This window comes from Oryzias melastigma, linkage group LG5 (assembly GCF_002922805.2).
Source record: "Oryzias melastigma strain HK-1 linkage group LG5, ASM292280v2, whole genome shotgun sequence".
NCBI lineage: Eukaryota > Metazoa > Chordata > Actinopteri > Beloniformes > Adrianichthyidae > Oryzias > Oryzias melastigma.
In genome coordinates this window covers 2,861,423-2,874,705 of record NC_050516.1, presented here as the reverse complement: position 1 = coordinate 2,874,705, position 13,283 = coordinate 2,861,423, and the positions used below count along the sequence as shown (strand labels likewise).

Sequence of the window (13,283 nt, the reverse complement as noted above, 5' to 3'; positions counted from 1 at the left end):
AAAAAAAAAAAAAAAAAAAAAATATGACGTCACTGATTTCACAAAGTGAAAACCTAATCAATACAACTATTTATAAATTGACTGTGTTCTGATGATGAAAACATTTATGCTTTATTTTTTAAAAATACATTGGATGTTCTTTTTCTTCACAAAAATTATTCAAATGCATTGAGGTCCATATTCCCAAATCTGGTGAGCACCGATGGTTTTTAGCAGAGACTTCTGGGAAATTTTTTGGGCACTCGATTTTAGAATTGTAGATTTGGAGAGCTCTACAAAACGTCCAACACACTAAATAGTGTGCCATTAGTGAGTAGTAAAGGAATTCAGACAGTGTTAGTGCCTTGAAAGTTTCCCAGAAGTCTCTGCAAAAAAACACTGCAATGCTCACGAGATTGGTAAATATAGACCATGTTTGTAAAAAAAAAAAAAAATTCTTTAAATGTATTTTCCTATTTTATCCACACTGAAAAAAGAAAACAAAGACTTAACTTAAAAAAAAGAAGTTATTTGTCACACCGAATATTTTTCCATAAATAGTTTGGCATAACTTATCACGTTGGTGCCCTGCTATCATTTACATTGAAGCAAAGTAAATTGGTCTGGATTTGAACTCACTATCTTCCGGTATCAAGGTGGACACTCTGTCATAAGGCCACTGTTTTAATGTTTTTGGATTTTGCAATGAGGAATGACAAATGGTTTCTTTTTTCACTTAGGTTTTCATCATCAGAACACAGTGGATTCATAGTTTTTAATGGGAAATGGGGGACGTCGTACTGTTAATCATTGAAAGCCCTTTACATTAAATAATTAACAGAAAATTATTTTGTTTTTTAAATTAAGATGTTTTTTAATCCACAAAAAAATGTTGCAATATCACTTTTTTAATGAGACTTATAGTGAGGGTGATATGTGAAGTTGTTACTCACAATAATATTCTGACATAAGTGTTCAGGGGAAAAAACACCTTATTTACCCACCATCTTAAATTTGAAACAGATTTTTTAACATTGTGTGACTTCTTTTATAAATGATTAATTATAAATAATTTTTGCATTATTTCAATATAGCAAGTAGTCATTTGAAAGGTACAAAAATAGATGAGTTATAATCAACATAAAGTTTTGAAAATTAGCCAAACTTTTCCTGTTAAAATGTGTTCATGGAGGCAGCCATTTTGAAATGAGCAGGAAAAGCTCTTCTACTGCCTCTAGTGGTATCATAATGCGCTACAGGGCAGAAAACATTGACCGAGTTATATATAATGCAGTTTTAAAGGAAAAATTGAATCATCCTGATAAGATAGTGGTCTCATGTGTGTGTTAAATATGACATGATTGTTTATATAGGGTTAAAAACAAATGTCTGAATTACGCTAAAATCCAGGACACTAGACAGTAGAACACTATGGTCTGGAGTAGTGACGGAATTTAATACATTTTTTCCACACATTCTTCAACATACACCTGATTTAAAAACCATGTACACATTTTCTTCCCATTTTTTTTCTAATTTAATCCCATTTAAAAACGGCCAATCACCTCAGATTTATATTCCAGCATTGTATTTCACAAACGTATTCACATGTTATTATATCAATCTTTTCTTGATGTTAACATTCATTGATAATGATTCCTAATTGATTCAGAGTTTCTTGATTGGTTTAGGGACAGAACATATTCAGCGGAATGTAATCTTAGACTTACACAATATAAATTATATTATTTTTAGTTGACACTTGGAAAACAGTTATTATAATTATACAATTAAAATTTACATGTATTCCATTGCAATCCAACACACAATGATGAAAGTGATAATAGTTTATTAGGAGTGCAGACATTTATTAATTACACTCCTCTGTTTTATTTTCTCAGAACTTCTTAACTCATAGCAACAACTTTTCCTTGTTATTCAAGAATATTACACTGTAGCTGTGAAACAAGTATTGTTTGAATTTTTCTCAACAAGCTGCAGTTTGTGACTCAGCCCCTCCCACATCCCTGAGAAGCAGAGGCCGCCTCAAACTAAGAGCTGTTCATTGACAGTATAAACAAAAGTGTAAAAATAGTTGCTATCTTTGATAATGAGTCACAAAAAGGTCCACATATTTATCACCCAAGGACAAAAAAGTGTTATGGATGCAACTGTTGTTAACTAGTTTTAGACTGCCAATTTGAAAAAAACAAAACATGTAGACTGAAAATTGTAAGCTACTTCTAGACAAAGTCTAAAATTCTGTTTTTATTTACTTCATTATGTTAAAAATCTTGTTAAAATCTATTACAAAGTAGTTTCATACTTTTCAAGGATGCCAATTGAAAAATGAACCTGTAAGTTATAAACCACTTTCGCTTGGTTCAGTAAAAACAAATCAGTTTGTTTCTCATGTTTTATCACACCAAGTTTGTAGGTGTAAACATAGCCTAGACTACTGTGTAAACTTTGGTTTGGATTGAAATAGGTAGTCGTATTACCCTTTCTGTGCAGTTGACTTCTGTGTGAATTCAGAATCTCCTTAGACCTTTAATACCAAAAAATAGTCACCTCCGACAATTAAATAACACACGCTCCATGAATCACCTTAACTCTTTACCTTTTTCGTGAAAAAAACTCAGCTGTTCTACGCTGATTTTATAAACACTTAACGACTGTAACGTGTTGCATATCAGTTCAAGGCTGCTTTTCTCCGCTTCAGAATCTGCTGGAATCCCGTTAATTGCGTAAATGGCTTACAGTAGTTGAAAGGATTTCAACACCGGAGCTAAAGCTCTGGTGTTAAAATGTTAATCCAGCCCAAATACAAGCACTGTCAGACATTTTGAAAATAAGCTATTTTAGCCTGTTATCAGGGGAAATTAACAATCCTCTCATTTCCGTAGCAGCACTGCTGCTACCATGCCGCTGCTAGCAAACTGCTGCTAGCATGCAAGTTACACCATGCAGAGCACCTCTCTTTACCAGAAGAAGATATTTGAACTATATCAGGGTAATATTAAAAAACAAGTGCAACCCTGTGTGCACCACCATGGTTGTTTTGTTACCCCTCCCTCGTGATTTCTGGCCAATAGCTGCAGCAATCACCACACACATGACCGTTTACCAATTTTACCTTACTAGCAAAAACTATTCAAATAATTCTGCTCTTGGTTGAAAACAAAGGCTTTGACAGACATTCCTGGCATTCAAATTCATCAGTTTTTAAAGTAACACAAACTTAGTAAGAGTCATTTTTTTGCTTGTAAAATTCTTGAGGGTTGATCAAATTAGTACAACAAAAAACCTAAAACTGATATCCAGATTTAGATAGTATTGCAGCTTCAGAGGAACTGGTGCAGATTAAGATTAGATAGACATGCTATGTAAAATTATGTCTCACATTGAACTCCAATGCTAATTTTAGTACGTCTCACAATCAAGGAACTTTCAGAACTTTTGCCGATGTGTTTGAATTTTTTTTAAATTTATGATCCTTCACAATGTATAGGAATTAGGGCTGGGAATCACTGGGTACCTCACGATACGATACGATACGCGATACATGGCTCACGATATCGATAATATCGCGATACTGCGATAATTGGTAAAAATCCTCTCTAATAACTACCATTATATAGAACATGTTTTTGGGGTGAAATATATCCCCATTTGTCTTTTTTACCTTAAACACAATCATACTAAACAACTTTTCTTATTTTGTGCAACAAATTATACACACTTTTGTGCAAAATTGTTGAAATCAGTAATACTATGTCTTTGACAAACATTGACAACAACCAAATTGGAATTATCTGTCAGATTCAATGTTAACAATAGTAAACATGATCAGCAGTGACACTACTTAGTGCAGAATTGTTGTAAACAGAACAAATATTAAATAAGTCAAGTAGTGACAGCTATCTACCTCCAAAACAACGTCACACCAAAGGATGATGAATATAATGTTTTACAGCCTCTCTCAAAATTGACCTAATTTTTCGTGCACTTTTCTCTCACTTGAAAAGGGCTGAGCATCCAAAAATAAAGGCTGATTTACTCAGACTGTTACTTGAGATTATTTTTCCAATTTTTATCATTTTTCCATTTGGTCAGTCAGCAGTCAATAGGTAAAAACCTTAAAACACACATAATAATGGCAATAAATATAATTTTAAGTGCTTCAATTAATTAGCATTCTCCCTAATTTTACAGTGAATTCATGTACTTTAGTTTAATTACATTTAAATTTAAGTTCATACATCAAATCCTGCTTTTTTATTTAAGAATTACTTTAAAATTAACATTAGCAACAAGTAATTACATTGTTTGAAAACGTCACATTATAAATTTATCAAAGTTACACCGTACAGCAGCAGGTTAAACATTGAAGTGCATGAAAGCGAAAATTCCGACGCTCCTTGAAGCATACACAGACAACTGCGTAGCACGCGCTCAGTTCCCATAGCAAACAGAAAGTAAGAGATCGCTGACATTCTAGCGCTCAGACAAACTCACTTCTTACCGGCTGGATCTCCTACAGATGGATGATAAATGCTGACAGGTAGGCATGCTTCACCCACGCGCTACAGAGCCTGAATCTCACCGGAGCTTCTCCCGAATGAGCGCGTGCATCGCTATTAAAAGTCCGACGCAGCGTGCGCCCATAGTTCCGGCGCGCGACTCAGACGCTCAGCGCTATAGCCTCTTTAAATGAAAATATAATATCGATACTCGGTGAGAACCCATCGAGAATCGATCGCAGGACTAAATATCGCGATATATCGCAATATCGATATTTTGGCACACCCCTAATAGGAATCTTCAACTTCTTAGAAAGTAGTTGTACATTTCTATTCTTACTGGCAGGAGATATAAATACTGGTAGTTAGACCCAAATTTATGGGGTTTGAAAGATTTTTAAATGCAGTTTTTGGTTTTTGATAACTAAAACCCCAAGAAACAATTAGGAGTTTCAAGCTAAACATTTTTAGGATTTCTTTTTAAATATGACTAAGCTATGCACAAATTTCCACCTTAACGCCAACCACAAACTAAAATGTTTAGTTTGCATTAATTTACTGTATATGAGAACTGGACTGAGCGACCCCTCCCCCCCCTTACATTCCTTACAGGAAATACTCATCAGTCCCAAAAAGCCAAAATCCCACAGACTTCTACTGATAAATAAACAGCTATTACTCAGTTATAATATTTGTCAAAATAACAATTCTTGCTCTGCTACCTTTTTCTAAAAATATTCTTGCTAATCCTAATTCTATTTATGCTTTTCTTTTGTGCTACTAAACCAGTCAATCAGATGTCTTAACAAAAGTATGTTTTGCCACAGGCCCGCACTTTATACATTTGAAATATTTGACAGAATCTCCTGAATTCACATTCAAGTATTAGGGGTGGGACTTCCAACAAGCTCAATCCTGATTGGAGAGAGAGGTTGCCATGGAAACTTTGACTCAGACTAACTCGAACCAATCACTGCTTACTAACGTCATCTGGCTCCATCATGTCGACTGAAGCCAGTCATAAGGCTTTTTCTATGAGTGATTTCACACTCGCTCAGTCCGGATGTCTTATACTACGTAAAGCCAGGCATGTGGTACGGGTTCACATACGTGCTAATAGTGAGTTATTGAATGCGCTTTTAGCATACGGTGTTCACACTGGATAGTTACTACCTGATACTAGCAAATGTACCTACAGTTGGAAGAGGTTTGGTGTGAAATGTCAAAGTGGTGCAAATGTCGCCAATCTTGCTCCAGGCTTTTTTCATTCACAGATCTATTTTGATATATCAGAGACTTGGCGTGACTTGGTGGACTTTATTTCTTCGCCATTATCAATTTTCAAAGGTTTGCACTTCCGTGAAATGAAAGGGACGCCATCCATACGTCACTACCAAGTCCCTGATTGGTCAAAGTTTAAATGTTGTTGCATGTTCAGTTACGGAGCGTTTTGCACATAAAGACTTTAGATCTTGCATAGCGACACGCGAACGCAAGATTTTTACTCTGACTTTTCATTGGAAGTGCTCACTTCAACACGCATTTTCAAGTCAGCATTATACAGTTAATGTTTGTAATGTTTTGTTTTTTTGTTGCAGATCACGATTGTGCCACTAGATGGCATAAAATCTTCTAAATCACTATAATGTAGTGGTTATGGTGAAAGAAAATGTTTTATGGGGAATTAATCTGGTTTAAATCTTAAACTTGGATGTTTGACTGCACAAAAACCCTCTTATTCAAATGTTTTTCCATTTGAAAAGATAAAGCCCCACTTTTTGTTGATTTTTTGTAGCTTTTCTTGAATGTAAAAAGTTGTTTTAGAGCCCTGTAGTTCACATTATTGGATCACCTACACAGTATTCTGTCTCTCAGTTTGATTACCACAATCACTTTGTAGGTCATGCCTTTGCTAATACTTATCCTTCTCCACCTCGTTTTCCGCCTCCTCCTCCTGACTGCAGAGAGAGGAAGGTTTGCGTGCAATATGTCTTCTTTTGTTCTTCGCTGCCGGCTCTTTTTCAAATAAAAAGCGTAGAGAAAATGAAGAGGGAGAGGAGGAGTGGGTCGTGATGCCCGTTCTAATCGTAGGTAGATATTAGCGGCTTCATCAGCCTCGGATAACCCGGACTTTCTCTGCGCCTTCTTATCTTCTGTTTTCCCTCTCCAGCCAGGTGCTGCCTTCCAGCCTTCCAGCTCGTCTCATCCCAAACCTGCACGTACTTATCTCTCACATTCTTGTCACCGACTCGCAGTCTGACATGTGAACACAGGCGCTCCCTCTGCCTGCTCCCCCTGCTGTCCTCTTCCTCTTTTCCCACTGTCATCCCGTCCTTTTGTCTCTCTAGGAAGGCTGGAGGCAGCCGGTGGGCTGGAGCTTCAACTTCCTAGGAGCCTGCCATCCAGATATAGACAGACAGGTGGGCTTGAGAACTTCATCTGTAGCAGACCTGGAATTCTAGGAGTGTAATGATTCATTTTAACGATGTCAAAATTTGTGTTTGCTGCTACGATTCATAGTTGATATCAGTTCATTTTGAGCGATCCGATTCTCTGACCTAAATCACATCAAAATAATACATTTTAGGACATGACGCCACACTGTATGGCCACATGTCTTTAGACTCTAATGATGGATTGATCCAAATGTTTTTTGTTAATATCGATATAATTAATTTTGAAACAATTTTTCAGTGGTTTCGGTCGATTCGATTAACAACTTGACTCAGACAGATCGACCTTGTTAATCGATGATTGATCGTTACACCCCTACAGAATTGTCAATGCCCCGAATTTTCCTTCTAAAATTGGAATAAATCTTCCCAAACCTCTGATGTTCACAGGTGTTTCGTCATCTCCACCAATCAGAAACTTCCAGATTTAGGAGATATGAAGCGTTTCTGCATTTGTTAGATTTGCATGCAATCTTTAAATTTTTTATTTGATTTTGTTTCTTTTTGTAGCTGCTGGTTTCTGCCGAAGTGAGGAATAGAGGGAGGGAGGGAGTTGTCTGAGTCGAGCTCTCTGTCCTGATTTAGAATGAGATCTATTTCTGTGCGCCCTCCAACCCCACTGGGGAAATGTTCAAATCTGCCGTGGAATCTAAGTGTGACGTGAAAAAAAAAAAAAAAACACACACACACACAGGAGATGACTTGAACACATAATGTAGGCGCGTGAGAATCCACAGTTTGTGGCAGAGCTTTCCAGATAGCATCAGAAAGGATGGAAAAAGAAAAAAAGCAAAGTGCCAAAGCAGGCTGTGGAGGCTGGCTGGGATCTCCAGGTCAGTCATTCATAACCAGAGCACGTACAGACTGAGCCCAGCTTTTGCACGTGCACGGATCAACATGCACAATTGGTTTATGTGTCTTACCAGGTCAATCTGAATATCAGAATAAAGATTTCAAAATCAAGTTTTTTTTTTATTATTTTAAAAATAAATAAATGTGAAGACAAACTCACCTCAGAGTGGGAAGTGGAGCTGCAGGGATGACCGGCTCATGAGGCTTCGTCCTCACATGCACACGGACACACACGCGCTCTGCAGCCAAGTGTGCGCGCGAGGACAATGAGACTGGACTGGATGGAGCGCAGCAGAAGAAGGAGGAGGAGGAGGAGGGAGATGCGGTTGGGCGGGAAGGCGAGAAAGAAGAGAGACAGGGAGAAATGTTCAAACAGCAGCAGATAAATTAAAAATAAATACGCAGAAGTAGCTGAGAAAGTGCGCAAAGTGGGGATTTTTCGTGGACTTTCTACGCACAGAGGCTCTGACAGGTGTCTCGTTGGTTCCCAGGAGACTGCATGCGCGTTTTACGCACCCAACTAAACCTTATTTGTAACTCCACTTCTGTCAAAATCCAAATTCATCCAGAAGAATGACTTCTATAAATAAACAATTGATACTATTTAATTCATTTTAAGCCTCAAATGCTCCAAATATAGCTCACTAGTCTGGATGGTTTTGGAAACATTTTGGAATAGCAAAATGCGCACAGCAGCACTGAGAAGGAAGTTATTTTTGAGAAACTAGAATAATTAAAACACATTTTTTAAAATAATAAATACAGAGAAATTCGCAGCCCACGTTCATAAATACACGAAATTATTTGTCTCCTAAAGCAAAGAAAAGTCAAAAATGAGACTCTTGGAGCGTCTGCGCGCACTGAGGGGAATTAATTAGAACCAAAAAATAGAAGATGTGGATGGAACAGAAAGTCTCATCTTTGCCCGAGTCTGAACATGGCTAGAAAATTAGTCAAAAAGAAATTCAGAAGAGCCTGTGGACTTGGAGGCGAGAGACAGCTGAAGAGAAAAGAGATGAAGAAAAGGAAAAATGCCAGAAGGGACAGAAGAACTGAAGTTGTTATAAGAGAGAAGATTGGCAAGAGCGTGTGAGATGTTTTTATTTTTTTCTCCGTACCCTCTCGAGGCAATCCCGCGTTCTCTGTCCTATTAATCTTCTCTCCCCTTCTCCTCCGCTGTTTCTCCTTCTGCCCTCCTTCCACCGTCCGGGATATTCCATCAAGGAAGGCTCTGGCCCGTTTGGATCAGGCGGATCGCCGCGCGCTCCGCTCCCTCTGCTCCTCTTGGACTCCGTTCCTGCTGTCTCTTTTCACGTGTCGACAGGAGCATTTTTCTTTCTTTCTTTCTTTCTTTCTTTTCTTTTCTTTCTTTCTTGTCGGCGGCGGTGACACACCGCGCGTAAAGGGGAGGGGGTGTGGAGGAGGACACGGAGGAAGAGTGGAGAGGAGGAGAGCCATGAGTTTGAACAAATAAAAAGGAGAAAGCTGGAGGATGGAGAGGAAGAGTGGAGGTTAGATGGAGCGCCAGGCGGGGAATGACAGGAGGAGGCAGGTGGAATGGGTAGTGACACATCGGCGGAGGTGTGTGTGCGCGCGTGTGTGTCAGAGCTCTCCAACACCGACACACCACCAACGAGGAGGAGGAGGAGGAAGAGGAGGAGGGACAGATGGATGGATAGATAGGATGGAAGGATGGAGGGAGTGATTCAACAAGCCTCCTCCTCTCCTCCTCCTCCTCCTCCTCCTCTTTTGCGCACACTTGCGCGCACGTTCACTAAGTTCATTATCATTCACTGGATTTCACCATGACACGCATGGCTGACCCACTCACGGAGACGGAGCAGAGCCCTGAACTGAATCCTAATAGCTGAGAGGCTGGTGTGATGAAGAGGAGGAGGAGGAAGGGGGGTTGTCAGACAAGCAGGTGTCCCCTCTCCATCCATTGTTCCCCTTCAGTGTGAGTCCTTTCTGTCCACTGTGTGTGCGCATGTGTGTGTGCACAAGTTCTTTATCTGGTGTTGAAGGAGGTGAAGCCATGCATCTCAGCCCCACTTCTATCCTGAAATAACTGCAGCTTTGTAACATTGTTATAAATGTTTGTTGCAAGATACCAACTTTTTATTCTTTTAATCTGAAATATGTGAGGGAAAGTTGCAAAAACACAAAATATAGGAGAGAAAAAAAATAATCTTTCCCTTAAAGAATCTGAAATATGTGAGAGAAAGTTACAAAAACACACAGGATATGGAACAAAAGATACAAAAGTATGTTCCTCTGGTTTCAAATCTTGTGGTGATGCAAAGATTTACAGGATATTTGGGGTACGGTGGCCCTGAAGTCCAAACCCTGTCAACAAATCGCTCAAAGCAAAAACATTAAAGATCACAACCAAAATTAGAACTAAAAAATACATTTTCAAATGTTAAACAACATTTCAGAACACATTTCTCCAAAAATTTCTAAAGAAAATAAAAAAATTGCAAAGAGTGATTTCTATAAATCAACAGAACAGTTACAGAGGTTTTACTGACCCACTTTGTCATGAAAACTCCTATAGATTCAGCACAGAACTGGAGAACTGCATCATTCTTGTTGGCTTTATGAGCAAAGGAAGAATGACATTTGGAAGCCTGCAGTGACGGGATTCTCAAATGTTAGTCTCAACTGCCTTTTTGGGTGGACACGGGGTATCAGGGGGCAAAAAAATGGACAAACCTGTACAGGGCACACAGGTGGCCCACATGAAATATCTTGATCGTCGATCGCTCAATGAACTCTAGGGCCTTTACAATGCCATTTTTAAGTCTGTCACAGTAAACTGTACGATCTTATATTACCTTGGAACCTTTCACTTCCTGTTGGTCCCGCCCATTTCATGACATCATAAAAACAAACAACATCTGAACGTTTGCAAAGATGGACGTGCATACTGTATATCTGCCTTTAGTAGCGCTGGTGTTTATTCCAAAATAGGCAGTCAGCCCCGTCTGTTAGAGGCAGGCGTCTATTGGAGACCATTTTTTATTCCGTCACAGACAGAATAACGATGGCTGATGGGTTCTTTTTGTAGTGAAATTCTTAAGGGAGCCCAGCCACTATTAGGGACATCTGTCAGAGCCCGTGGATATTGGAGACCGGCCACAATTTGACCAAAAGTCCGAGTGCATCTGTTGAAAATACCCAATAAGGAACTATACTTCAGTAGTACCCCCTATATCTTCTTTGCATTTGTTCAGGAGTACGTTTTTACTGCAGATTCATTGACTGTTCGTGCATTTCTTTCTTCTTTACTTTTGTTTCAGTAAAGCCCCAGAATCTTTCTTCAACCACTGAGAAGAAATGAATATTTTAGAAACCCAAGACTGACCCGGCTGACCGGAGCTGCAGAGCACGTTCCTTCTCTGCTGATTACTTCAGCACAGACTTTACAGGTTATGAAACGCGCCCTCAGGCTCAAAATAAATAAAAGATCTGGATAGCTCGGAGCATTCCCTCTGATGATCTGAAGATTGTGTTGTTCACATTAATCTTTGCTGAGAGCAAGAGGCGTCGTTGCAGTTTAAGAAGAGAATCCAAGAAATCCTTCTTTTATGTCGCCACCTTCAGTTCCTCTAGACACTAAAGAGATTCCAGGAGAAAGACCCCCCCTTAGATTCTAGATCTGAAGTTAATAAGTAACGAATACATGTTGCAGTTCCTCGCATGACCACTGGAGGCGAGGGACTAAAGACGTAAAGTTATTAGAAAGAATACAAAATGTTATAAAAACAAAATCTTGCAATTATTAGAAAAAAGTCAAAGTTTTACAAGAATGAAATTGTACAAATAACAACATCAACATTTTATAAGAATAAAGTTGAAGAAATATTAGACAAAAGTCAGCATTTTACAGGAATGAAATTGGGCCGTTATTAGAAAAAAGTCAATATATGAAGATAAAAAGAATCTAATGCTTTAAAAAAAAGCAGACAATATATGAGAGTACAATTATACATTTATCAGAGAAAATCATACAAGCTTTTTAAAAGGAAAAATACATGTTTTTTTAAATAAAGTTGTACAATTATCAGGAAAAAAATCAACACATTCTGAGGGAAAAAAAAATTCTATAATTATTAGAAAAACACTAATATTTTACAAGAATAAAATCTTGGTATTTTAAGAAAAATGTCAAAATTTTACAAGAATGACACTGTTTAAGAAGGAAAAACAAAATAAACATAAAAAATACAAATATAAGGCAAAAGTCAGCATTTTATGAGAATAAAATTAGGCAATTATTACAAAAAATAACATTTTATGAGAATAATATTGTACAAGTATTAAAACAATGAAAACAATCAGAAATTGTAAAATTGTTAGACAAAAGTCAGCATTTTGCCAGAATAAAATCGTACAGTTTTTAGAAAAGGTGGACATTTTATGGGAATAAAACTTGGCAATATTTAAAAAGTATTTTTTTTATTAGGACAAAATCGTACCAATATTAGAAAACAGTCAATATCTTTAGTTTAAAAAAAATCAAAAAATAATAAAGTTATGTAATTATTTATGAGAATAAATTAATACATTTACTTTTTAAAGTAATAATTTTACAAAGAATGTCTTGAAAATAAAGTTTTTATTTAATAAAAAATTAGGTTGTTCATTTACCTAAAGTGTTAAGTAGATGTATTGAGATTCTTGAGCAGTGATGTCCATCTGATTTCTCTAAATTTTAGGGGGAAAAAAGCTAAACCTAATGATTTATTTTTCAAAAAGGAGGATTTTTTTCCTTCTAAAATTATGACTTTTTGAAGGATAAATTCACAACTTTATTCTTGTAAAATTTTGACTTTTTCCTTATAGTTTCATGTTTTCATCCCCATATATTTGTGTATTTTTCTTCACTTATGGTGGCCCTAGTACTCCATTGTTGATAACATCCATCTGACTGGACTTACTAACGTTCCCTCAACTTGTTCACAGCTGAGACGTTTCCTCCAGCTTTCCTTTTGCGTCCATGATGCCTGTTTGGTCCAAATGCTGCTGGAATGCGAATAGCTCGACTGTTTGTTAGTCTTCTTGTGCTGGAAGCTGCAGAGAAATGTCGCTTTTGATGGTGAAAACATTGGTTTGAGCCAAAGAGCAGCTATGCAACAAAGAATGTGAAGCTGACTGGGTTTTGTTTGACTGCCACAGAGTTTTCCCTTTTTTCCCCGCCTGTGTGACAGCCTTTCATTCTGGCTTCAGTGTGAACATCAAAAATCACATTTGAAACCTCTGCTGTTCCTTAAGCTAAACACCACAGAGAGTTCGACTCCAAAAACACGCTAAACTCAAGATGAAAGACAATTAACCCGCTGCTCATGACTCTGTAAAATGAACACACAGCAGAATGTCTTTGAACGCATCATATTGTGCTCACTTTGATCAATGAACCAAAAAAAGGGGGAATGAATTTAGCTGAGGCCCACATTTCACCATAGCAGCAACT

The 13,283-nt window shown here is 37.7% G+C and overlaps 1 long non-coding RNA gene across 1 annotated transcript in view; it reads right to left on the bottom strand.

Annotated features, from left to right (window-relative positions):
* Positions 1–10,291, bottom strand: part of LOC112144924 — a 38,287-nt gene extending 27,996 nt beyond the window's left edge. The window contains exons 1-2 of the long non-coding RNA XR_002918993.2: positions 8,926–10,291; positions 7,968–8,084 (exon numbers count right to left, since the gene is read on the bottom strand). This is a non-coding gene — a long non-coding RNA (uncharacterized LOC112144924). The remainder of the gene's footprint in view (positions 1–7,967; positions 8,085–8,925) is intronic.
* Positions 10,292–13,283: the final 2,992 nt, after the last annotated feature.